At 40.3% G+C, this 24,884-nt stretch overlaps 1 protein-coding gene across 3 annotated transcripts in view; it reads right to left on the bottom strand.

The window, feature by feature from the left end:
• Positions 1–24,884, bottom strand: part of BCL2 (BCL2 apoptosis regulator) — a 130,983-nt gene that overhangs the window by 18,163 nt on the left and 87,936 nt on the right. The gene's annotated exons all lie outside the window — the stretch shown is intronic.

Here is a 24,884-nt window from a genome sequence, read left to right as displayed (position 1 = left end):
TTCAGAAAAAGAAAGAAAGCAAAGGAAACTTTTCTATCTAAGCAGGCAGGAGCTCTCCTGAGATACATAGACACAAATGTTCACGGGGAGCCTTCAGGCCCCAGTGAGGATGTGAGTGGTGAGGAGATGCCTGATCTTCCAGTTAGTCAGAGTGCAGGTGACCTGGCAGCTACTGCAGCATCCATATCTCCATCTCATATGGATGTAACCATGCACATTCCTGAAGAAAAGTGTAGATCAGAGAAGAGCGTGGTGGAAGCGCAAGAAACAGCTGCTACTGAGTTTAGTTCCTTAAGTCTAGATGATCCAGGACTGTGGACCAACTTGAGCAGTAGCCTGAGGGACTTCCTTGTACTGCATGGGCCACAGCAAGTGAAAAACTTCATGTTCCCATGCAGTTCTCATTCATTGAACTTGGTGGTCAGTGACCCAGCATCAGCTTCTAGTGACACTGCTGAATTTTTAAATGTAATTCAAAGCATCTATTTATTTTTCTCTGCATCAACTCATCAATGGCAAATTTTGAAGCAACATCTGGGAACATCCTCTCTGACACTGAAACCATTGAGTGCCACACGATGGGAAAGTTGACTGGAGGCGTTCAAGCCTTTCAAACACCAAATTGGGAATATAGATGATGCTGTAGTTGCCATTATGGAGGATAATGCTATGATAGGAACTGTTCGTGGGAGAACAGTGGCAGAGGGAAATGGAATCACCAGAAACATACATAACTTCAAATTTCTGTGTGGCTTAGTGTTGTGGCATGATATACTGTTTGAAATAAATGTTGTAAGCAAGAGACTCCAAGGTGTTGACCTTGATATATCTGGAGCAATGGAACAACTGGACAAAGCAAAGTCATACCTACAGTCTTACCGGTCAGATGAGGGATTTCAACATGTTCTGAAGAGTGCACAGAAGTTGGCAGAGGAACTTCACACTGAAGCTATTTTCCCACCCATTCAAGAATACAACAGTCACCAAAGAAGATGACATTTTGATTATGAGGCACAGGATAATCCCATAAGAGACCCCAAACAACAATTCAAAGTTGAATTCTTTAATCAGGTGCTAGATTGTGCAATACAGTCAGTTGAAGAACGTTTCATGCAGCTCAAGGAACACAGCAGTATATTTGGGATGTATGATATTCCAAAACTCCCCACTATACCTGAAGAAGACCTACACCAGCAATGCAGGGCACTAGAAACAGTGTTGACAGATGATGACATGCGCGATATTGACACAAGTGAATTAGGTGATGAACTGAAAGCCCTTTCAAGATACATTTCAGCAGGATCAACTCCAAAGGCTGTTCTGGAATATATGTACATAAATAAGAGGACCACCCTCTTTCCAAAAGCTTTTGTTGCTCTGCGCATACTTCTAACACTTTCTGTAACGGTTGTCAGTGGAGCATGCAGCTTCTCCAAGTTGAAGTTAATAAAAACACATCTATGCTCCACAATGACACAGGAGAGGCTGGTCGGCCTTGCAACCATCTCAATAGAGCATGAGCTGGCCCAGAGTGTGGACCTTCAGCAGGAAGCAGTTCAAATCTTTGCAACCAAGATGGCATGGAAAGCACCACTTTGATTTTTCAAACAGATAAAAATGCCAGTGTTTATTATGCAGACAAGAAAAGTTACATTTGCTGTTCAGGCGTTTGAAAGTTAAGTGTTACTTAAAATTTTTGAACAAGGCATTTGAAGTTGTTAGTTCTCCTTTACTGGGGTAGGTAGCAGAGCAGTACCATGAGAGAAGTAGAACAGGAAGAAGGCAGAATTGAGACCTTTCAAAATTTTGGCCCAAGCGAGAGGGCATGGGGGCATCATTTGAGTTCCCCGCGTCAGGTGCCAAAATGTTGTGGCCCAGCCCTGCTGGAGAGAGAGAGCTTTCCTGAATGAATAATTAAACCACCCCCCACTAGCAGCCGTAGCTATGTCAGCAGGAGAGCGTCTCCCGCCGACATAGTGCTGTCCACACCGGTGCTTTTGTCGGTGAAATTTGTCAGTTGGGGTGTGTTTTTTTCACATCCCTCAGCAACAAAAAAGTGTTAGTGTAGCCAAAGGCTAGGGCTTATACTAGTATAAATAATCCGTAAAAAAAAAAAAAAAAAATCACACCCCTAAATGACGTAGTTATACCAATATCACTTTTCTGGGGCAGACCTGGACCTAGTAAGCCAAGAGGAGGGGGTGAGGGAGCAAGGGTGGAGGAATCATTTGCAGGCTACTGATTTATTATAATTTGTTCTTTAAAAGATCTTACAGATCTTTCATGAAAGCAGATAAAACAAAAACAAAAAACCACCACACCAAAGACCCTTTTCCTCTCCCCTACTACTTAATCCCATAACATTAAAGTTAGATTTGTTGATTTGTTTCTGGAAAGCAAACTGAACCAAGTCCGTGACTGCAACACTACGTTAATTTGGTTATTTGAGAAACACTTTATTTTAAATGTTCCCCACAGAGTCGTTAGTATTTTTTTATATTTTATTTCCTGAATCTGTTTGACCTGAAAGGAGAGTATTTTTTACAAGCCACAGGATTGTAGGATCAGAGTAGTTAAGAGAGGGAACAGACCTATTGGATCATTAACTTCATTTCCCTGTGAGTCCCCCGGATATTGGGGAGATAATAAAGAGAGCATCTGACTGGGAAAAAAGAATACTCTGCTGCACTGTTTCCATCTTGCCTGGCTCTTTTCTCCATACATTTTGGGACCATAATTTTATAATAAAAATGTGGGAGACGTTATTATTCCCCCTGTGTCTGCCCCGCCTCTTTCCTATATTTTCTCATTTCATTTTAGGCTTTATTCTCTCACTCAAATTCTCATTGCTTGCACCTTACTCCTTCTATTTAGTCTAATTTTCTTTTTTGTATACTTTGTCTATATTTTGTTCTTGTACATTTCTTTCAGATCTTTAACCTCCCTTCCCTTCCCCCCCCCCTTTACCTTCTCCCTCCCAGTGCTACCCTGGGAAATTTCTGCAAGGCACTAGTTATGCCTCTCCTCTACTCATAAATTGGCTACTCCCAACCACAAATTGCAGTGAATGTAGAAAAGGACAAAGACATGTTTAGCATCACATTAGCTAATCATTGTAAAACCCTAGTCCCAGTAGGTTTCAACCATGACCAGCTGACACAATGCTGGACATAATTTATCTGTACCAAATGCAAAGTTTTGAGTAGCATTGTGTTAATGAGACTCTTCAAGGTCATGTTTTAACAAATTTTATTGTGAAGTCAAGCCCCACATGTGGCTCTGTGAAGAAAGTATAAACTGGTTTATAAAATGTGTAATGCATGCTCAAAATTGAAACTCAAGGTTATTGGAGAAGCCAGAAGCATGGGGGGAAACTTGTATTATATGTGCTTTCCTGATATAGTTTACATCCCCATTGAAACTGTGATTGGGTTAAAACATTGGTTTCAATACAGTTATATGAAATGCTGTGAAGCCAACACAAAATCATGACAGCAGAAATGGAAGGTATGGTCACCCTATCCATGTGGCTCAAATTTTAGCTAAGAGCATTTGTCTTGTTGCCTGAAGAGAGGTTTTTCCTTCCATTCTGCAGTCTCCTCAATGGTCAAAGAGATATTAGCAGCTGGGCTGCATGAGAAGTTCTCTGAAGGCTCTGAGACTGACATGTCTACAGGAGGACATGCTCTTGAGGATATATTTGGCATCTTTCTCCTCACCTGTGTATCTGGCTACCAGAAAATAAATTGTTCAGCATTTTAAGAAGATTGCAGTTATCTTTCCACTCACCCTTTAGATAAGAAAAAAATCCCTCTCAAAAAAGTTTTGTTAAGCCTTTCCCACCAAATGGAAGCAGAAAAAATTCCGTTTCTAAAAAAAAAATTAATACGGGACTGATCCTCTCTATTTAATTTCTTACATGTGTCTCTTATCAAATCTCTTTGGATACAAGTAAAATAATGTCACCTCACGTAGATACAGAATCTAATATTTTGAACACAGGAACTGCCGTACTGGATCAGACCCATGGTCCATCTAGGCATTATTACTCAGTGGCTCAGCTACTATCACTTCTTCAATTAACTTCTGTTTGTTAGTTCAGACAAAGTCAAGAATAGCTGCCCTCCCTTCAGGTGCTCTAGAACTAGCTGTTCCAAGATGCAATCATATAAAGTGTCAAGAAATTGTTTGTTTAAATTTTGTCCTGTTGTGCCATTTAACCAGTTTATATGTGTGTCTTACATTATCATTTTGTTCGAGTTTGCTGCCTCTTTGATTTCTCTCAATGTTGTGCACTCAATTTCCTTTTCTTGATCACAAGGTTGGTAGTATAGCCTTACTAATATATTTAGATTCTTATAGCTTGGGATTTGTATCTTTGTATTTGGCGATTCAATGATGTGGCCCTTTCCACTCAGAATTTTTTCTCTCACTAGAGTCTATCTAATCCTTTAGTTACAATGGTGGTACTCTACCTTTTTGGACTAGCCTGTTTTTCTTGTATAGGTGTAATTAGGCATTGCAGTATCCCATTGGTTTTTGTCATTCTACCACGCTTCCATAATGTTTATTATATGAAGGTCCTCATCCTTTGCAAGGCATTCAAATTAATGTTTTTTTATTTTTAAACTTCACATATATGTATAGATATTAATAGATGTTTATTATTCTTTAGATATTAATAGATGTTTATTATTGTGTAGGTACCTTTTTTTATTTAACTCTAATCTGACATGCTGCTGGTTTTATAGCATTTACCTGTGTTTTTATCCTGTTCCTGTTCAAGTTCAGTTGTAATTTGCATCCTATCCTTGGTTGGATACACAGATATTGTTGTATTACGAACGTCTTTAACAGACGTTTCTATCTGACTATGTGCTTCTTGTTCCTGCTGGCTCCTGTCCCACTCTTAATCAGTCCTCTAAAACCTTGTTTGTTTTACATGGCAGTTGTTGGTTTCATTTTGATCCCCTCTGTATAGGGTCCCCCTTCCTCAAAATGTTTCCTGATGCCTAATAAACCGACACCATCTTCTTTGCACTGTTTTCTCTACCAAGCATTGAGACCCTGAAGGTCCCTCTGTTCACTGGACCTGCATAAGAGACTGGAAGTATTTCAGAGAAAGCTACCTCTGAGGCCTTGGACCTAGTAGTCTAAATTTAACTTCCAGGACCTTTCTCCTGCATCTCTGGTACCAAGATGTAACATGACCACAGAGTCCTCTCTAGCACTTTCAAAAAAGGACTTCATTGGGAGCTGCTGGGAAAATCAGGCCACTTATTTAGGTGCCTAATTTTGCCATTAGGCATGTTTGGAAATCTTGGGTGAAGTAATACGTTACAAAATTACAGTATAGATGAGGACAGGGCAACCTAACTTTACGCTCCCATTTTTGAAAATCTTGGCCATATCACTTTCTAAAACTATGATCACTTGGGCTAAAATTTGCTTGGTTTTTGCTTAAATGTGACTTATTTGTAAATTCTGAAGAAATCTATTTACTCAGAGTTGAATTTTCTGCTACACTGAAGAATTTGAGGGGGTTCTGAGAAAAGCAACAAGAATGACTCACAGCATGGCAAAAACACTCTCATATGAACAGAAATGGAAAAGTCTGGGGCTGTTATCTTAGAATGGAGCTGAATAAGAGGGGACATGACAACAAGTTGATAAAATAATGATATTTAGGTTAAATAGGGAAAATTGAAGCTCCCTGTCTCATAACACAAGAAAAAAGGGACCTTTAATAAAATCAAAAAGTGGCAAATTCAAAACTGATAAAAGGAAATATTTTTTCACACAACACATAATCAGGCTTTAGGATTCACTGGCATAGGCTGCTGAGGTCAAGAATAGATTGGAAGACTCAAAGAATAGATTGGAGAGTTATAGGGAAATACTGGTACATAGTCAATATTCATAACTTTAGATACAAAAAGTATACGTGCATACAAATAGGATAATCATATTCAGCAAATTATAACTTTTCCATTGATACCTTACATGACATACTTCATATAAATCATATGATAATCATATTACTGTGGTAAATATGGGGGTGCCAGGGTGTTGCTTTTGGGTACAGAATGTCACAGGGGAGTGGGGAAAGGGTTAACAAATCCCACTTGACAAGCCCTAGGGTTGTGGTAAGTAAGGCCCAGATTCTCTGCGATATTTAGTCTCTAAATACCCTTTGAGGATCTGGGCCTAAGGACTTGACACAAACTCACACAGAAACTCAGAGACATGTAACACCAGGAACATATGCCACATCTCCTGACAATAGGTGCAGTCATCACTCTCTTTGCATCTTCTGACCTGAGAATCTCAGACTGATGCAGATAGGGACTTTAGTCAATGTTCAGTCTGAGATTCTCAGGTCAGAAGATGCAAAGAGAGTGATGACGGCACTCGACTGGAAATCCTATTGTCAGGAGATGTGGCCTCATGGACCTCAGCTGGGTGCGTCCATGCCTGTAAATGTTAATGTGAGTGCAAGACTGAGAGAGGTCTGCAGCTTGTCACAGCATCACAGTGACAGAGGGCACCCCAGGCTTGTGAGACAGAGGGCTCACCAGTACCCCAATTCCAGAATGCAACCTGGGGAAGTTCATTACACCCCTGCACAAGCGGGTTGAGATTCATCCATGCTCAGATCTGGGGTGAGTATTCTTCCTTCGATCGTCACTACAGAGATAGGTTGCTCACAGCAAATCAGTTTTAGCTTGTCTTTTACTTTATCTAGCTTTATATTCCTGCACTTGGTTACGATAGGAAAATAAGTCTGACCCACATTTGTGTATTATCTTCCTTCAGATTCAAAGAATAAACAAAATAATGAGAAAAAAATTGTCATTACTTTTCTCAAATATTCTTCAATCTCTTAGGTATCTGGTGAATTCACTGGAATGTTACAGGACTGTTCTTGTGGCCTAGTCCTAAATGACTTATTTTATCTTTTCAAGCCATCTATACACCATTTATTGACAGAACAATAGATGCTTGTCAACACCTGCCACCTGACAGAATGACTAGGGAGTATTATAGTCTGATTTAGAATATAAATCAGCTTTTGCACAGTACCCAAAAGTTTTTCTGTAAACAAAACCCAGAGGCAAAACTAAAAAACACTAAATATCAGTGTAGTAGGAGGCAGACCAGACATCAGGAACATTACAAAGAAATAAAATTCAGTTCCTAGTGACTTTTTTTGCCCGTTGGTGACTATCCACTAGAAATTATTTAACTAATCAGCAGATCCCACTGGTCACCAGCTGGACTTGTGCTATATCCATCCTGTACATTGCGAGGGTCTGTATTTTTCATCAAGGGCCTGATCTAAACTCCATTGATGTCAGTGGAAGATTCCTATTGTCTCAGTAAGCTTTGGGTCAGGCCCTTAATAAGCCACTGCTGACGAGGCGAGGTAGAGCAGCCTCTCCAGCGCAACTCTGAATGGGGCTTCATAGGCACATGGGGCTAGATTTACAAAAGGTGTTAGGTGCCTAATTGCCATTTTAGATATCTGGATCCCAGAATCAGGCCCCACTGGGATGCACAAAACCTCTGCTCAGCTGCCCCTGAGCCATGCAGGTGCCTAAACGCCTTAACTTTTGCAGTAAAAGTTCCCTATGTTTCTGCCTCCGAGCATGTGCGCTGTACCCCACGCCAGGCATGTGGACGCTTGGGCCCCAGTGAGATACACAAGCTGGGGAAGAGCAGGTGTTCCTCCACCTAATGTGCATGCAGGGCCCAGTCTGGTGCTCACAGCTCAACTACCAGCTTGGGCCCCTCTAGGGACATGCATTCAAGTCCCTCCTCCACCTGAGCAGGAGAAAGGATTTGACAGGGATCTGTCATGTCTCAGGTGAGAGCTCCAATCGCTGGGCTATCGGATATTCTGAGGTGGGGCGCTCTCAGTTTCCACTCTTTGAAGCTGTTCCACGGGCTTATTTAAAAAAAAAAAAAGGTCTTTGGCACAGGGGGACTGGATCCTGGGGCTCTCAGCTCCTGCATGCTCTACCCACCACATTACAGCATCATCCTCCCGCTTGCATTCAGTCATTCTCTCTCTTTCCCCCTTCCTCCACCACCCAACAATTTCCCCCTTATGTAGCCACAGTGAAACAGTTTCAACAGGAGAGAGTGAACGGGCATCTCCCACTGGCTAGATTAGGTGAGGAGCTGCCTCAGGTGCTTGCCCTTTTTGAATCCCATTCTGAGGTGACTGTCTCCTCCCATCCATTCTGTAGGGAACCTAGGCACCTAACCTAGGCTTTGTGAATCACAGTGCTTTTCTAGATGCCATCACCATGCCTAATTTCTTTGTGAATCCAGCCCATGGGCAGTGGGTGTGCAATTCTGAGGACCAACTGGCCAATAACACATGGATAGCAGGCTGTAACGCTGACCCTGGAGGGGGCTTTGCAGGCATTCTGTATAGTTCCTAGAGCATTCCTACCTTTTCAAAGCTTGTACCATTCCCATGCATAAAACCAGTTTACTTGGGCTTTACATGGGACCCTGACTTGGCCCTAAACCATTAAAGATCTGAGCTCAGGTCCAGTAGAAGTTGCCCTTGTTAGATTATGCAATTCTTGTATTTAATAAATGCTTCCTAAAATCTTCAGTTTTTAATCAAATCACCCTACTGTATGGCAAAGAATGATCAACAACATTTTGTGTGTTCACACATTCCCAAGCCTGATAAAATGCTGTATATTAAGAATCAAAGTAGAGTCAGTACCCTCACAACATATATTAACTATACAATTCAATTAACTAACGCAATTCCTATTTCATTAGAACAGACGCTATTTATGACCTCAAATGGACAACAATTTGATGGGGGCACTGCAGAATTTTAATTAGGGAAATAACAAAGAAAAACTGAACGGCGGGAGGGTGGAAGGTCTGCCAGGAAGAATTGTTCCAAAGAATTTAAAACAAAAGATGTATTTGTTTTACTAAGGCTTTCTCCTCCTTCCCCATCAGCAGTGGTGCAGAGAACAAAACATTGTTGGCTTTCTTTGACTACGATTAACCATTTACAAGGAAGGCTATGTCACCATTTATACTGTAGTACAGTATACTGTGCACCTATAGGTACAGAGAGACGGATAAAACAAAACTCTGTGGGTCCCCGGGTACTTTTCGCACACTATGGTACAAATTAAGAGCAACTCTACTGAAGGCACTGGAGTTATGCCAGTTTAAAGCCTGTGTAACTCAAAGGATAATCAAGCCCTATAATTATCAATAAAGTGGACTAACAAAAAGACACTTAATTGTAATATATTTGATCAAATACAGAATGCCACACATCTGTACAATCACTGACAGGGTTAAAGTAGAGATGAGCTGAGAGTGAACTACCAAACTTTTGTATGTTAGCATTTCCATCTAAAAACACATTTATTTTTACAGGTATGTTAAAGATGGGGTGGGCATGGAGTGCGGGAGCTTGTTGTTAATTCACTCCCCAAACTACTGCTTGTTTCAGTTGCCATAGCTACAACATTTCTTTACATGCTGCTTTGGGAAAAGGAGCAGTGGTGTAGTTCCAATAGTGTGAGTGATGTAGTCATGCCAGAGTCCATGAGGTTACAGAGGCCCAATGAGATGGAGTGGTGCTTCAGCATTTCACTTGGCGCATGGGATCATAGAATCATAGAATATAAGGGTTGGAAGGGACCCCAGAAGGTCATCTAGTCCAACCCCCTGCTCGAAGCAGGACCAATTCCCAGTTAAATCATCCCAGCCAGGGCTTTGTCAAGCCTGACCTTAAAAACCTCTAAGGAAGGAGATTCTACCACCTCCCTAGGTAACGCATTCCAGTGTTTCACCACCCTCTTAGTGAAAAAGTTTTTCCTAATATCCAACCTAAACCTCCTCCACTGCAACTTGAGACCATTACTCGTCGTTCTGTCATCTGATACCATTGAGAACAGTCTAGAGCCATCCTCTTTGGAACCCCCTTTCAGGTAGTTGAAAGCAGCTATCAAATCCCCCCTCATTCTTCTCTTCTGCAGGCTAAACAATCCCAGCTCCCTCAGCCTCTCCTCATAACTCATGTGTTCCAGACCCCTAATCATTTTTGTTGCCCTTCGCTGGACTCTCTCCAATTTATCCACATCCTTCTTGAAGTGTGGGGCCCAAAACTGGACACAGTACTCCAGATGAGGCCTCACCAATGTCAAATAGAGGGGAACGATCACGTCCCTCGATCTGCTCGCTATGCCCCTACTTATACATCCCAAAATGCCATTGGCCTTCTTGGCAACAAGGACACACTGCTGACTCATAGCCAGCTTCTCGTCCACTGTCACCCCTAGGTCCTTTTCCGCAGAACTGCTGCCTAGCCATTCGGTCCCTAGTCTGTAGCTGTGCATTGGGTTCTTCCGTCCTAAGTGCAGGACCCTGTACTTATCCTTATTGAACCTCATCAGATTTCTTTTGGCCCAATCCTCCAATTTGTCTAGGTCCTTCTGTATCCTATCCCTCCCCTCCAGCGTATCTACCACTCCTCCCAGGGATCAGAATGCCATTCATCCCTGCCAACTCTGAGTGGAATTGAAACTTGTCACACAGGGATTGCTACTCAGGATTGGCCCGGCCACCTCTACCCCATGATGGCGGAGCGGCTGGGCCAGACCTGAGTGGGACTGTTACTCCATGCACCAGGTTGTAATGCCACTCATCACTCAGATTTGGTCCATGCTGTGTGAAAGTGGGAACAAGCAGAGCCACTGGGTTCAGGAGGAGCCACCATAGCTAGGATGGGAGTGGAGAGCTGAGCTGGAAGTGCTCCAGGGAGTGACCAGGAAGGCCCCGGGGTGGTGGCTGAAGGGCTAGGGGAAAGTTGTTTGGGGTGAGGGGTTGGGGCAGAATTGGGAAGGGGACTCCAGCCCTTACCTATTCTTGCACCAGGGTTTTCTGGGGTTTTGTTACACCAGTGAAAAGGAGCAAACATAAGTAGTTTGCATACCTCAACCTATCTAATACCCATTGGCTAAATGCCTACTTGCTAATTGGCTTATTAATATCAATAGTTTCAACTGACCCAGTGGGCATTTCAATGATTTGACTCAACTCTCATCAAAATCCTACAAAATTCACTATTGCTGATTATATAAGAAAATAACATCCTCTTGTCAGAAATTTGATTTTTTATTATTTACTTATATAATGCCAAAAGTGTTCCAGGTACTTCCTAGACACGTAAGAAGGGAGATTCTGTTCCAAATATAAACAGGCAACATAAGAATGGGAAGCTTATACAATTCTTTTTCTTTTCCTTTTTTTCCTATTTACCATTATTTGTTGTTTCTAAAACATGCTTATTTTCTTTTTTAAGCTTTTTTGTTTGTTTTTAACCCTTGCTTTTTTCTTTTAATATAGCCCTTTTAAGCTTTAATACAAAATTAGTAACTAAAATCATATAAAGCTTCCCAGATTTTGCATTATAAACAATGTACCATATAGGAAGGAACTGGATATGTAGCAAGATGCAGCTGTTTAATCTGGATATTTGTTGATCTGGGTCAGTAACTGGGTGGGTATTTGTCAAGGGCCAGTGGGTGGTAATGGCAGCAAATGGCTTATAATAGACATGGATTATTTTTAATTTTGGTAAACATATCCAGATGGATGTGATTTAAATTCATACATGGCAAGGCAATATATTTATTAAAAAGATTTTAAAACTAGTTTCATAACATTGTTTACAATAAAACATCTCACTATTATTACATAGTACTTTTAAGTAATACTTGAAACCAGGTTACCATATCTTAAAGAAAAAGAAAAAATATTTTACCTTTTACCATGCCAACATATCTGACGTTGCTTATATGTTAGATGTAAAATTTGTATTTTTTTCATAAGGGTAGGTCAAAAATACCAGCACCGTTTAATAGTGACTCTCTCAAACTTACTGTAAGTGAAGCCAGTTTTACCAGAATAGACCAAGTTATTTTATTGTCAAATAACTTTTTTTTAACACAAAGAAAACAACAGAAAAAGTACAGTTACTAAATATGAGACACCGTAGAAGGGGAATTTCCAGAAGTCACTGATATTAGCAATTCACCTCTACATTCCCTTCCCCTCTAGTTTCAAGATGGGATGATTATAAAAAGGCTGATTTGTCAGAAAAATGAAACTGAGCAAATTTGCAAACTGACACCAACCAACCTGGGGAATTCCCACGCCTGCACGTCTGACATGCATCCAAAGAAGCAACAGACCTGAGACAGAATTATTTTATGATGTTAAGCATAACTCTTTCCCCCTTTCCCTATTTCTAAACCTCAGTATTAATGATGATTAAAGTTTTACTTTAACTTTTGTTTGGCCCAAACTATAATAGTCCTGGTTAGAGCAAAAGACAGTTTTATTTAGCCTTGCCTTGCCCCTTATGTAGCCATTTACACCTGTTCAAGGTGAATGTAAACACTACGTGATCAGAATGGTAGCTTTTTGTACACCCACTTTGCACAGGAGACATTTCTATGCCAGTGTGCAAAGCAGGGGAGAATCATGCCCTGGGTATTCATTTTTAATGGTTCACCTAATGAGAACTTTTTATGAAGCTACATTGCATAATTTCCTTTAACTTTTTTTCCATTTGTTTTTGGCTTAACTGATAGGGGATGAGGAGGAAATGTCTGCCTAGAACAATCACCTATCTCATTATCATTAGAGGGCTGTCTCTGGATAATCTTACTGTCTTATGGACACAATTTGAGATATCCTATAAATTATGTTAGTGTTATCTGTATCAGTGTTGTTATCATCATAGTAGAATATAACTGTAAGTTAATATGTTCAAGTCTTCTGCATTGTCTTTTATGCAACCGATTGTACAAATCTGACACCAGACTATGCTCTGTTACAGTACTGTAAATCTGATGTAACTCCGCTGAAGTCAATAGAGTTACTATGGATTTAAGCAGGTGTAACTGAGAGCAAATTAGCTTTTAGATGGTGGAAGTTGAAGTTAAAGAGTAATACATATGTATCTTCTTCTTTTGTTCTTGGAGACTATTTCTGGCACTCAGGAAGGATTCACAAAAACTGATAATACCTATTTTGGTCAATTTCACATAATTCTTAGTTTTCAGTATTCCAGAGGCGTGCGGTGTGCAACAGGCTTTAGAGAAATGAGGACACACTACTGTCTCACCCTATGCTTATATAAATAGAAGTACAGCATTCCTACTATCTGATTGGGAGCTGTATGTTAAAATAGTTGAGAACAGTGTCTTAAAACAATATTTGAGACTATTCAATGGGATTGAGTCCAAATATTGTATTCTAAAACGAACACAAGGTCTTCTGATGATCATAACAATGTGGTTTTTAAAGTATCACTTTAAAAGGTCAGCTATACCACCCTTCTAAGAGCACAAAGTATAGCGGATATATTGAGTCATACATATTGTTCATTGTTCATTTGCATTTGGTGAAATCCCTGAGTTGGACCCAATTTAGTAAGCAAGCACAGCCTTGGACTCCCTTGGCAATACTTACCTTGTAAATATAGTCACTGTGTTTCTCTAAAGCAAAATATTATTCCATCCTGCACTGCTAAATCACTCAAGGTTCCTTTGCTCTGTCGTTGTTGTTGTTCATAACATGTGGGTTATGTCACATTGATGGAGAGAGAGACAGAGGGATTATGGGTATTTTGAGATTCACATCTTGGACACATTTTCTGCTTCTTCTAAACAAAGTCATCAACTATATCAATATGCAGATAACCACTAGTACATGACAAGATGTTAATCTGACCTATTATTGCATGCGTGAAAAACTATTATATCCACTGAGCTTGATCCTGCAATCACTTACCACTGAGCTTAGTGCTAACTATCATGGATAAGTCAAGAAAACAATCTGTGCGGCAGCATGTGTAGTAAGTGTTAGCAAGATTGGGCCCCATGTTTTTGTCCTTGAGTTTTTGCATATTTCCTCTGATGTGGACTCTTGTGCTTTCCAGTTGTCATGTGGACAACATCTGCAACCTGTACATCGCATAAGTTGCCCTCCCGCTTCCGGGAGCTGCACTTAAAGTGTAAGCAAATTATGTGGGTATTTTCTAAGACTTTTATGTTGTATGAGCAATGTTAAAAAAAATGACTCATTCTCAGCTCCGCTAGTGTTGTATTGGTACGTACTGGTACGGAGTGATCATAACTCTAGATTTGTAAATAAAAACATTTCTCACCGCACCCATTTTCCTGCCCTAATATTGTTGGTTAAATTTGACTTCAAAATGAGAGGAGGAGGATATAGATTAGTGTATGTAGATGGCCAGTTCTGCAGAATGTGTGTTTGGGGGGGGGAAACCAAGAAAGCATCCAACAATAGAGAAATAAAGGCGGAGGAAAAGAACAGCTGATAAACTTTAATATTAGTAATACGGACGTAACACATTTGAAACCACTGAACGAAGACCACAGAAAAACAATGTAATGTTGGCGAGCACCAAAACCCATTGAAGTCAATGGAAGACTCCCACTAATTTCAGTGCACTCTGGATCCGGCCCTGATTGAGGATTAGTAAGTAACAAAAACCGACTACCTTACAACTAAATGTCCTTGCTGCATTGAGAAGAATTTGAACAGAATAGCATGAAAGCACTTAGACATAAGAAAGAAACCACTCCAAAGTGGGTCTTAACTGTGTCCTTACAAATAATTTCCTAGCACTTTTCATCTAGGAATACTAATATGCTTGGTAAAGATGAATTATTTAGTCTTCACAACACCCCAGGCAGGTATGGGAAGTATTATTTACTCATTTTACTGACAGGGAGACAGTGGCCCAAAGAGGTTGGTTAAGTGACTTGCCCAAGGTCACCCAGTAATTCAGTGGCAAAATTTGAAATAGAACCATGCAGCCCTGACTCTCAGCCTCCTGTTTTAGCCAGCAGACATTACCATTTGTGATCATTACCATTTCCCTAGTTTTGATGGCTTGTGCCTGCCCAAGCATCTAAGGGCTCGTCTACACTGCCACTTATTTCGACATAACTTATGTTGCTCAGGGGCACGAACAATCCACCCCTGTGAGCGACGTAAGTTACACTGACCTAAGCGCCAGGGTAGACAGCGCTAGGTCAGCTGGAGAGCTTCTCCCACCGACATAGCTACTGCTTCTCGCGGAAGTAGAGTAATTAAATCGACAGGAGAGCTCTCTCCTGCCAGTTTAGAGCATCCTCACCAGATGCGGTATTGCAGCGCAGCTGCGCCAGTGCGGCTGAGCCGCTGTAACATTTCTAGTGTAGACTGGCCCTTAGTATGGCCAGTCCTCATGCCTTACTTTCTGGTTCTCACTATTGTCCGCCTGTCACCATCAGACTTCCACTTCATCTGGGAGCCCTAAAGATATGTGAGGTTAATGCCCTCTTTTTAGAGACTCATCGTGTCCCTTCCCCTGTCACCTGGTCAGGGTTGCAAATCTGACATCTTTCGTGAGCACTGAATTAAAAAAGAACAACAATAAAAATCAATTAAGCTAGAAACAAATACCATTTAACCTCCTGTAAGGCTTACATAGGTCATGTAAGCAAGTAACAAACAATATTTATATTCACAATTGTTTGCTACTTATATAGCACATTGTGTTATAAAAGGGGAAACCCACCCAGCAGGAATGAGGATGGGACAAGATTATATTGGACCCACATGCATTTTAGCTACTTAAAATGCTATATTATGTTGAGGGGAGGAAGTATCATTGTTAACCATCTTAAAGCCACTCAGCTGGACTCAATTAAAAAAAAAAAAAAAAGTCTGCCCAACATTTTACATTGTGGAAGGCTGTGTAACTTGCTCCAGAACTTTTAATTGAATCCAGCCCTTAAACACAAAAAAGAATTCTTTCGAACTAGTTCCTGATATAAAGTAGGATAAAGAACATCATACTGATTCTCCAAAATGAGGCTTTTGCTGTATACCACAAGCTTAACGTGCACTCAGGTCTTCTCTGATCAATGTTTAGTACAGAGTAGTGTTTACAAAGATTAAATATTTCCAGTCAGCACATGCTGCTCAATGCATAAGTAAGTCTGTCCTAATTTTGGCTTGATTCAAAACAATGCCCCTGATTCTAATTTCACAACAGTGTAAATCAGAAGTAATTCCACTAAAATCAATGGTCCTAATCCTAAAATGGGGGAGGAGTGCATAGTATGGGGGGGGGGTGTGTGTGACAAAGATGGAATTAAAAAGAACTTTGCGCTCACCAGATCATGGGGCCACTGTATGCTGGTCTGGTCCCCAAACACTGTGATGGCCACTGCTGATCTCAGTGACTTAGGGGAGCCCGGGCCATGCTTTTTCCCAGCCACATCCCATATACCCACCACAGGGAGCATGTGGAAGGAAAAGGGACCACTATGCCAGTTGTATGCCACACAGTAATACTACATGACTGAATAGACTGATTTCAAGGCTGCTTTGCATCAGTCAGGCAGTGTTAACGGCACAAGATCAGGGACAATCAGTTCCACCAGTGTAAAAATGGTGAAAATGCAGTAATTCTCAAATGCACTGTTATGCATGACAAATAGTATTTTAACTATAGATATCAGCCCATTATAAGACTCCACCAAGAGACACTACTTTAGGGTATTTTATCTTTGAAAATATTCTGTTTCTTTGGAAAAATTAGGTGATGGGAGAATCAAATTTGAGTTTCAGAATTGAAAGCATCTTCTGACTGTTTTTAAGATTTCTCTTTTGTATCATAAATTTTCCAGTCTGCATTTTACTTGTGTATACGCACACACAATGATCACAGCATACGTTTATTATATTTATAGATTATGCTGCCCTACAGCATACAGATTACTTTTTTCATGTTCTGCCGTCACACTGACTTAATGGATTAAAAAGGCTGCTAATATCAAACACATAGCTTTTTAGCCTCTTAGAAAAATAAAAGAGGATTCAATCAAGGTGTCATAAGGTTTTTAATGGCCCATTGATACAATTCATATTGTAGTATCCATTCAGCTACTGTACAATCATAGTGTGAATGAAACTGACTCATTGCTGAGCAAACAGATAAGAGTTTGGAGGAACTGATCAATATGTTTAGATAAGGTGTAATAAGAATACCTAGCAACCTGTGCCTTTGTCTGTGCTTGGAAGATTAAAGATTTAAGGGAGAAAAAATCTCCTCTATATTAGAGACTTCAGGCCAAATTATTCTCTCAGTTACACTTGTGTACATCTGGAGTAACTAGGCTAAACCTTCTCTTCAGTAAATGAACCCTTTGAACTTCAGTTTGCCCACACACACTCTTACTCACAGTGTGTTTACAGAGAAGTAGTCAGAAGTTTTAAAAATAACCCAATCAAACTGTCAAATTGGGAATGGCCAAATGCAGATAAAAAGCATAAAACTATAGGTTTGTTACATTCAAGAAAACATAAAAATTTATGCAAATACTCATGTATTACGACTAACAGGAAACTAATGTGTTGCTCCTTTGCCTGCCTCCCCTCCCACTCCAACCCTTATTAGTTGGAATTCCATTAACTGTGAATGGGATCTTTGTAGGAATTAGTACAGGAAAACTAGGACAACATTTAGTATGAAACAGCCTTTGATAACAGAGCTAGTTCCATTACCAAGGCTGTGTTCAATTGCCTCCTCTGTTTTCTTTCAGACAGCAGCTGAGTAATTTTAAATAATGGAAAAAGAGAATCTGTTTTTAGTACAAACTGGAAATTAGACTCTACTGAATATTCTATATAAGTTAGCTTCACTTGTCTGTTTTTCTTAGCAAAGCTAAAAATCTTTCCCTTGTCTATATTATGTAATAATTTGGTGGAATACTGTACAAAAATCAAGCCTGAAGAAGAGTATTTTGAGAGCTGTTCCATTTTGGAGGGCTGGGGTTTACTCACTGTAAATGGACATGAAAGAACTAAACTTATCTGTGCTTACTATAAAAACCTGATACACTTCTTTATACAGTACATGTTTGCATGGACATGTTTACAATGGGGCAACCACCAGATGCAAACTCCAAAAGAGCTGGTACCCACCAAGTTGTACATAATATAAATCTGCTTACAGAAAAATGACACTAATTTATGTCTCATACACCTCAATACCACATTGTCTCCTTATATCCATGATCATATACTGTTTAGTGTATACACTGTATTGTCCAACATTAAATACCTCTCACATTGTGCCCAAACCTTTTGAGAAATGCAGAGTAACCCCAAACCTGCCCCTCCATTGCCTTCAAAAATAATTTCACTTCAGTTTGTTGGCGAAATTGAATTCAGTGGGAGTTGTGGGTGTTCTTTAGAGGTGTTTAGCCTCTTGCAGGTTCATGTCTTTTATTAGCCAACTGTCCTTGGTGCTGGTGAAATGTATACGAAGTACACAGGACATAATGCTCAAATGCAACCTGCCTGATTGCTATGAGGCTATGTCTCCCTCTCTGATGACTGTCACAGCAAGAGATTATGAATTTAAACAATCGAAGACCCCAATCCTGCTTTCTGATTCATACCTGTGGGCTGCTGCACCTGTGATGAGCCCCACTGAACTCAGTTGGACTTCATTCAGGTGCAGCAGTACACCTCACAGATTACAGTGCAAGATCAGGGACCAAATTTCCACACAATATAATGGAAAGTTGTTCTTGGTTTGTACCCTATCAAAATAAATGTAATAAATAACAATATTTTTGCCCTCCATATCCAACTTTTTCTTGCTAATTTCACTGTTTTTGTCACAAGTATCAAAATTTCAGGCAAAATTGCATTGGATACACTAAAAATTACCATAGTTAACCCTACAAGTCTGATGAAACATAAAGGATCAGCATAATTTCAGGACAATTCCAGCTTGTGTATACATTAACTGTACTGACTGTTATTGTGTTATGGGCACACCCTATCACAAGCACTGTCCCTATGCCCATGAGAAAAAAATAATTTTAAAAGAGCCAGGGAAATGTCTGCAAAATTATTTTTTTAAAACGAAATCGTTTTTATTTAATATAAACATAATGGGCTTTATTCTCTTCTCACTACCAATCTTGCACCGACGCATCTCTAGTAACAGAAGTAGAGTTACTGCTGATCTCTTCTGGTGTAAGTGAGAAGAGAATCAGGCCCAATCGTCAGGCTGCAAATTTCAGCTAGGATTATAAACTGTTAACTTCAGCCTGAGCTTGTGGAGCTCAAACTTTGCTTCAGGCTAAGACTGTCAATCATCCTGATTTTAATAAGTCGGACCTACACACTGCAAACTAAGGAGCTGAACTCGCTAAGTGCTGAGAACTTGAAATTCCCATTTATGTCCAAGGGGAGTTGAGGCACCTAAACACCTTTAAGGATCTGGACCGCAGTGCTGGTCAAGATTAGGTCTCTGGATTGCAGGAAATAGTATTGAAGTTAATTCAAATATCAGCATTTGGATTCCATAAAAGGAAGAAGCATATGGCTGAAATCCTGACAGCCTGAGAAATCCCTCAAAAACCTGAGTGTCAGTACAAACACCTGAATTGAAAGAAGAATGCCCATGATCATCTTTGACTATATTTAGAGGCTGAGGGCCAGCCAAACATTTATTTTCTAGTCAACGTATTAGAGACTAGGGGATGTCTTCTTCCAAATAACACTTAATATAGTTACTTCTTAGAGTATCTATGGTGTGCGTGTAACTCTCAATGCATAAGCAGTCCGTGTTATTGCTTACAAAGTAAAGAACACTATGCTTACGTGTATTTAACTGCACACCCAACATGCTCGACATTTGTTCAGCATGGATGGGCTCGGTGGTTCAATTAACGTAAGCTTAGGCTAGTCTGAACCAGTTAAGTGTTCAATTAAGTATGATCCACTGCATCTCCCCTCTTTATTTCATACATATCCAGATACTATGTTTTTTTCCGTGACACAAGTACCTCTCTAGTCCTTTTGGAAAAAAGCTTTCGGCTTTGACGTGCCTTGCATATATAAGACAAGATAGGAAATGTTTTTTATCTCAACATTGTGAAGGGGAAAAAAAAATCATTGAATGTGACAGATTGGCCCTGACTAAATGGAAGTTATTTTCCTGAGCTATCACATTCTGCCTCCAAAATGAGTGATATAATGCATCAGACAAAAGCAACAGCACCAAAATTCCATTTTAATTTTCATTTATAGCAAAATAAATGCTCAAAAAGAAAAGCTTTAAAAGATTTTTCTGAGCAACATGAATCTCTGTAAACAACTGCTTGTCACAATGCAAAGCAATGATTCTTACACTGGGTGGAAATTACTAATCTGCACTGTGATAACTCTTGCATGCATTTCAAATTAAATAACAGGCCATATCCTCTGCTGGTGTAAATCAGCAGCGCTTCATTGACTTCACTAGGGCTATGCCAATTTACACCAACCGAGGATCTGGCTGATTACATTCTTTGAAAATGCTTCGTTTGCTACTGCACTGAATGATCAAAATCTTTCATTTAAGCATTTCCATAAGGGACTCCACTCAAAATAATTTAGTATTTTTTCCCTGTAGATATAAAAATGAAACAGTTCTCTACTCATCTGGCAATGGCTGGCTGATTAGGCCAAAATTAAAGTTTTGCTCAATTTGGGAAAGAAATGACCTTCTCCAGGCAAAAATAAGCCAATGTGGCAGATTGCCTGTAGTAGCTCGGCAGCGGTCCTGTGCTCCACAATGACAGAGACTAATTGAGATTCTCAGAGCTGGAGTGAGGGGAAATCCTCTGAGGGATGTAGCTGGGAATCTGAACATGCAGTTTGATTAGACAGTCTGTAAACTTGCTCTGAAGGGCTCCACATCATTGGCTTGGGCAAAACTTTCCAGAGACTGTCCCAGTTGTACTCATGCAGGTAGATTTCACATCTGGGGCAAGGAAGATCCCTTTAAAGGTCAACTTGAAGAAAGACGAGCAATTAAAATAAAATCCTTGCACATATAGAAAAAACAAAATGTTTCCCAAATTACCCAGCCACTCTTACTTACCAGGGCTCCTAGAAACAGCTGTTCTACCATGCATATACCTCACTCAGCCTCTCTTGTTAAGAGCTGTCACTAAAGTCACACATAGCCTGGGAAGGCTGCCCTTTATACAGTTATTGTATACAGTTATACAGTTAAAGGATGTGATTCCCTATCCTTTAAAAGAATATACACTAATTTTTTAATGATAAAAAAGACAAGAATGACTCCCCAAGCTGTAAGGCAGTGTGGATGATCAGATCTATGCAGCTGCAGCCTAGAGCTGCAGTACTATATGTAGGTTTTGGCAAGGACAGTCCCCTTTTTAAGCTCTGTCCCAGAGGTCACGACTTTTTGGAGAAAGCTGGGCATTTGTCCCATTTGCTCTTGCCCTAGGGGCGTGCGAAGGAATATCGGGTAAGAGAAAATGGGACAAATGCCCAGTTTTGCCAAAAGGGTTGTGACGTCCATGATGTCAGCTCGGGGCGGCCCTGTGTGGCAGGGGTTGGGTGAGCAGCAACACCATTTCCCAGTGTCCTGTTTTCACTTTAGGGAAATATGGTCCCCCTAAGTATATGTTCACTGTACAAAGAAACCTAGTATCTGGACAACTGGTGAACAATGATTTAAGATGGGCTGGGTTTTTTTGCGGGGGTTCGGGGGGCTTTTATGGCAGGTTGAACATTTTGCAGAACAAGTCAACCTGCTGGAGATCTTGTGCTTTTGGGAATCGCATGTGCTAGCAGCTTGGGAATATATTTGGCTAAATTGAGGCAAGTACAAAACAGAGAGTAAAATATAAATGATCTTGGTTTAACCACCTGTGGTGGAAGTCCTGATCCAGAGCAATAAACTAAGCAGAAATGGAGCTCTGACTAAGGAGATATACAGGGGGGACGGGGAGGGCAAGGGGACGACAACAATCTATTAAAATAAATTAAGTAGCTTAATATATACAATAGATATATGAAGACTGAACAAAAGAAGAGGAGAACACTGATTGTCAAATGTTCACCATTCAAGCTCTTCCCATCACAGATGCCCTTATGAAGAATGCAGTTGTTTAGATGGAAGGGAATCTCTTGAGTTTATTTAATTTAGAATTGCTAAAACCTTGACCCATGTTGTAGATTTGGTTGGAGAGATGAGAAACAGCAACAAGATTTGGCAATGGCTTATAATAATTACAAGATTTGGAGAATACTATTAATAATATATTTGCAACATTAAAAAAAGGTGAAAGTGTAAAGTCATCATATGTTTCATTTGACCATGCACTTTCTGCTATTTGTATATGGTGTAACAACTGCTGTTCCTAATGTGCTAGTCTGGCATGATTTTCTATTCCTTTCCCTAAAATTTCCTTTTATGGCTGCCGTGCAGTAGATCTGTTATTTTTAAACTACTGAGATTTTTTTTCCTAACACTCATCTGACTGTTCAAAGCCCCACCATGGAGTCTCAAAACATACAGCTGCATTTTTCCACAGTTTCACACTGAGTTCATTTCAGATTTGGATCAGCACAGGATTTCAGTCTAGGATTTTTTTTTAGATTTTTGTTGTTTGTTTGTTTAAACTTTTGATTGTTACAGGTGAAAACTGTTGCAAAACAATCTTTTACTTCTTTGGCAGCAAAGCTGTATTATTATTTTGGCTTCCAGGGCCCTATGCATTTCAAAACCATCAGCAGTGTTGAACTGCTGACTATCATGATTACAGGGTATTTTATAGGTCAGCCCATACCCTCTTCCCTCCAGCCTGTAGCATGCAGTTCTGCTCCAAAAGTGACTGTAAGGAGAGCAAAAATTTTTTAGACATCTGCTAATCAGGCCAGATTCTCAGCTGTCATAAATTCGTTTAGCTCCATTGATTACCATTGGAGCTATGCCAATTTACATCTGCTGAGAATCTGGACCCTTGCATTTTCCAAGTCAGAGCTATTGAATTTAGTAACTAAAATCAATATCAACAGCTTCTCAATCCTATCAGCACTGCAAAGCAAGCGTAGCAACGCAGAGAATTCTATTCCATTTTATGTTTCACACCATAACTGTTAACCAAGTTCCAATTAGTTACACGTGTGCAAACCCACTGAAGTCAATGCAGTGATTGCATGGGTTTTACTAAAGGCAGAATTTGATGGCAATGGAGTTGGACAGGTATCTCTCCAGGACTAATTTGAAGACAATGGGGTTTCCAAGGTACTGCCGAGGACCTAATTTGAAGAGGGGACTCGGAAGTACGCACACACACACACCTGAAGGTGTGAATGAAACTGATATTAACAATACAGCACATTCAAATAGAGCTTGCTTTGTTTTTACAAGGTTCTGTGTGAAGATAAGTGAGCCCTCAAACAGACTTACTCACACAGTATGCTGTAGAGAAAGGAGGGTTTAGCCACTGGAGGTGGGATTCAGAAGGGGGACATGGGCATTTAAATCTAAATGATAGATTCTCAAAAAAACTTTCTCTCAACTCCCTAGGCACTTGGGTTTCTACTAGCAGAGTACCCATGGCACCTGAATTTTTACCACTGGGTACACACAGCTGTCTCAGTCCTGACATCTCTGAGCAGTTCAGCACGTATCTCATGCCTAACCCCCAGCACAATTCACAAAATAAGTTCCTCACCTATGTCACCTGTGGGGCCTGATTGGGAAGATGTGCTCAGAGGCTGCCATAGAGCATATTTACCAGATCAGGCCCCATACAAAACACAGCTGGAGGAGGAGGAAGATGAGGTGCCCTTTTACCCAACAGTCCAGTTGCTAGAGTACTTACTAGGAGAAGTGTTTGTGAGGGACGCACTTGGGTGCTAGTTACTATCAGAGTTTCCATAACTGGGATTGGGGCTGCTGTCACCAAGGAAAATATGAGCTAGGGAGAGTTTTGGCAACCAGTGACAAGAGCGGGGTTTCTGTGAGTAGGCAGTGTTTGGCAGACGCTGTGGGAGGAAGAAGCTGGGTTAATTTTCAGGGGGCAGGGAAAGTCATACGTTTTGGCAGTTGAGAGCTAGGGAAGTGAAGGGGGTTTTGTAACTGAGGTGAAGGTTTGGCAGCTGTGAATATTGCGTGGGCCTGGGCCTGCTACTGTTCTTTAATAACCTCATGCTGGTACAGGGATGGAGTCCTGGAGCATGGAGGTCTTTTGACTTGGCAGCTTCCTTGCATCTAGCCTAAATCTCTTCTCTGTACTCTTAAGAACAGGGACCCACAGCAGAGGCTTCTAGGCTTATTGCATTGAGAAGTTCTGGCCCTTTGTCGCATCCAACCTCTCAATCTCAAATCTTATAAGTAAAGATAAAGGTGATAAAAACCATATCCCATTAGGAATCCTTTGGCGGTATATATAGTATATACACATACCCATGTTGTATTACACACAGGAAACTACAGAACATTAGCGCATTCAAATGCTGGCCAGATATAAAACTAGCTCGACGGACATTAAAAGTGTAAAAATCACCCTGTTTATGTGTTGTCAGTCACAGAGCTCTGTTCTCACTGTTGCTTTACTCCTTTTTGTTTTTCCTCCTTATGCAAATAAAGCTTATCTGAAGAGCCAGCTATAATTTAAATTGGAGTTGTTAAGATAAAGATATGTGCAGGATAGGCCCAAATAATTAAAAACGTTTTGTCTTCATCTCATTTCCATACTGTAAAAGTAGTCATGAAGCTGTAAAGGCCTTAAAAAGTCAATTTATCATATGCTTTTCCAAATATGAAATATCTTGCATGCCTAAAGGTTGGTATAGACAAAATACATGGTCTTGGTCCTTAAACATGTGTGATGATAACAAACATGGCAAAACTAAAATAAAAAAATATAAATAAGCTGAAAACTTGATGCAGAATTAATCTTTTAAACATGTTTCTGAGA

This window comes from Caretta caretta, chromosome 2, assembly GCF_965140235.1.
Source record: "Caretta caretta isolate rCarCar2 chromosome 2, rCarCar1.hap1, whole genome shotgun sequence".
In the NCBI taxonomy this organism is placed as follows: Eukaryota; Metazoa; Chordata; order Testudines; family Cheloniidae; genus Caretta; species Caretta caretta.
This window is presented reverse-complemented; position numbering and strand designations above follow the sequence as displayed.